Genomic DNA, 3,698 nt, shown 5'->3' on the forward strand with positions numbered 1-3,698 from the left:
GCCTTGGGGTCCTCCCGTAGGAGCTAGAGGCAGTGTCCGGGGAGAGGGAAGTCTGGGCGTCCCTGCTCAGACAGCTGCCCCTGCGACCCAGCCCCGGATAAGCGGATGAAAATGGATGGATGGATGGATGGATAATTTATGGCGATATACATGCAAAGACCTAAAGAGGACTCGAATTTGGCTAAGTATCAAATGTAAGATTTCATATTGTCCAGCCGCTGCTGGCAAACGCGCTGACAGCGGCTGGACATCGACTGGACAGCAGCACGCTGGAGACCGGATGCCCGTACCAGGACAGTGCTAATGCTGCTAGCGTTAGCTGTGCTGCTAACGTTTGTTTCTATGATCGCAATGAATAACGTTATTACTCGACAGTTCGAAGCAAGGGCGTAGGAACCGGGGGGGACGGGGGGGACGTGTCCCCTCCAATGTTGGAGTCAGGCACATTTGTCCCACCCAAAATTATACAACGGAGGATGTTCTTTACATTCCCGTCAGTATTTTTCTATACCTTATTCATCTCCACTGCTTTCATATTAGAGATCAGATGAAGTTCAGCTGGAAACTAGCACTTGTGAGGGTGATGCAGGGAGAGCCAGCACTGCACAGTTGCAGGTAGGTGCTATTATGAAGGGTGAGATGATTTTAGTTTGTTGATCATGAGAGGAAGGTTTGAACATGATAACAAGTGAACACGGTTGAATTTAAACAATAATTTAACAAACATGATTTTAATATTGCACTAGCTTTCTCATCAGTATTTTTCTATACCTTATTCACCTAACATTAAAGGGTTAGGGTGCTTGTAGTAACTGCAGTCTCGTCGCATTGTGTGACATTGTGACTGTTTTCCTTTTAGGGTGTTCAGAGCAGAACAGACAGCTGAGAGACACTGAAGTCAGGGGGCGGTTTGCGGGTATTGATAAACATAATGACCGCTCAACTCTGTCAATGTTGTTTGCCTCTGATTCATGTCTTCATGTCACTCCTAACTTCAGGTTAGTTTTAGGTTAGATATTCAGCAGATATTCACTCGGGTCCAGCTGTGACTTTACTGAGGTTCACCCAGTGTTAGCAGCAGGAGGACGGTTAATCACCTCCCAGAGCCTCGCGCTGAATCACTGGAAACTGATTTAGGGACTGTCATTAAATTACTTAGCATAAATATATTAATACAAAATAATTGCAGTTTTTTCAATATCTTTCATGTCATGTGACCCAGTGACTCCAAACCAGCAGCAAATTGTATTAGTAAACTGGATGAATGAGACACAGCTATTGTTATTGTATTTTAGTGCTTCCTCTATTTTATATGAATATTAATATGCAGAAATTATGATTTGTTTCTCAATAGCTTCCATGTCATGTGACCCACTGGCCTCTGAAACTGATTCTGTTTCCATACAAAAAATATAATAATAAAGAAAATATTGGCAAAAAAGTTCTCTAATGCTCAAGAGGTTAACATATTTTCAAGCAGTAATGTCAGCTTCTACACTATTTTGTCTCGTGTCTTAGATTCTGATTCTTAAATTCTGAAAAGGAATTATTTTTTTCAAAAATCTCACCAGTAGTCACCATTTAAAGGGTTATTTTTCAAAATTTTCTTGCATGCCCCCCGGACCCCCTTGTGTTGCTAGGTTACTGACTCAGAGCATTGCTGCTACAAAACAATCTAGGAGAAACACTGTGTTCTTTTGGACATGTTGGGCGAACTATTTCTTTCTTAGCTGAAGCTGACAGCAGGACAAAATAAAGTAAAGAGAGACATAGTGGAGCCGTATATTTTCCTGCTTTTTTGTCCTTTGCCAAACACACCTATCATAAAAGATCTGTCAGGTTTCCGATATGTGTCCCCCCCAATGTTAAAGGTCCCATATTATAATGTTTTTCATCAATTTCACACAGCTGTCAGAGGTCCAACAACTCTGTATTCGATATGTATTACCCCAAACACATCCGTGGTCCTGCATTCCAGCTGTCTAAAAGTTGCTCTGCTGAGCTGTATTCAGAGCACTCTGTGTCTGTGCCTGCACCTTTAAATGCTAATGAGCTCCGTCTGTCAACGCCTACTTGGGGAGCCTTGCCTGCTACGTCACTCTCAGGGAGAGGAAGACCCTTATGCTAACGGTAGCATGCGCTATGTTTACGGTGGATGTAACACTATGGCTCGCGGAGATTTTTTCGTTCAACCGAACCAGTTTGACCCAGAATCGGACCCAGAAGGAGAGGCTTCTGAAGAAGTACAGACTCTGCGGCTGCAGCAGGATGTTTCAGAATGGTTAGTGTGGCTAAATAATGTTAGTTTGTTTGTATGTGTTATTACAGTTACTATCGTGTAGCTAATGGCTAACAGCTAGCGAAAGCTGTGTTTGTCTCAAACACAGTCTCCAAACTCTTGGACACTGTTCGCATAGTCTCTGTCTCCAGTCTGCACATGTTTCCAGACTTTCTACTGTGACAACCAAGCTCCATCGTAATATCATTAACATCACACTCGCTTCAAACACCATTGCATAGCGGACCGAAGTGGAGCTAACTAGTAAATACTATCAAACCGCGGCGACAATTATCGGTGGCTCGGGTGCAGTTGCTGCATCCGATATGGTTGCGACTGATCCTTTTATGAGGATCAGTGTCGAGGCAAAGACATTGTTATACTGACACTCATTACTGAAGCAGTCCGATGTAAAGTGGTTAGCACACACATACAAGCTAACATGAACCGCAGCCGGTTAGTTGTCATTAAAAAGGAAACACAACCATGGTCTCTTCTGTTGTTCTGTAGCTGGGACAGAATATAGGCACTTATGTTGATTATTACAACCAACAACAGAGCAAGTGCGTGTCTAGCTCTGAGCGACAACGTCGTGAAGAACTGCTGTCTCTCCGCTGGACACACCGAACTTCACCTCGGGGATGAACGCCCCCCTCTCTGATATCTCCTATCACCGTGCAGAGGAGGTCGGCCTATGATAATGACTCCTTTCATTACGTAATGAAAGGAGCAGAATCTGAACAGCCTGTAGGAGCGCCGTGTTATCAGTTGGTGGGCGTCAGAGACCATGCAGGAATCACTGGTTTTCCTCATTCTGGGAGTTGGCAGGCTCAGGGAGGACCAGCTTGTATATGTTGAGAGCAGAGAAAACATGTTTTTTATGATATGGGACCTTTAAACTCATTCCTACACCCCTGGTTCGAAGTATTCGAAATGTCCATCCCCGTCAAGCTATGATGCTAACTTAGTTAGCTAAGCTTAACTTACCTGTCTAGAGGAAGAGTAGCCAATTCTGCATCCGTTTTCAAATTCCTCTCAGCTTTCAACTGTTTCCACGGTTCAAATGCATCTCCTATATAGACCCTCGCTTTGCCTCAAATTTTATCTTGGCGTTTTTGTGATTCATAACGAGGTCTTGTAGATTTCGTTGCCTCCGCCATTGTAGCTCAGTCATAACTGGCAATCTGTGGTTGTTCGGCAGCTGAGACTCTACTGACTGCAATGATTTGTAGACGGCGGTGGGTGGCGCCACATCCCAAAACATGATTTCAAAACATCAACATAATTTGCGGTCTGCAAAAGATTTTTTTTAATGCGAATATTTTGGCCGTACTGTTGTTGTTGGTGAGTTCAGTATGTTATATGAACATTATTCCTGAGTCTCTGTGACATTATTAGGATGATTTTACGGCCAGTTGCT

This window comes from Sparus aurata, chromosome 15, assembly GCF_900880675.1.
Source record: "Sparus aurata chromosome 15, fSpaAur1.1, whole genome shotgun sequence".
Classification (NCBI taxonomy): Eukaryota; Metazoa; Chordata; class Actinopteri; order Spariformes; family Sparidae; genus Sparus; species Sparus aurata.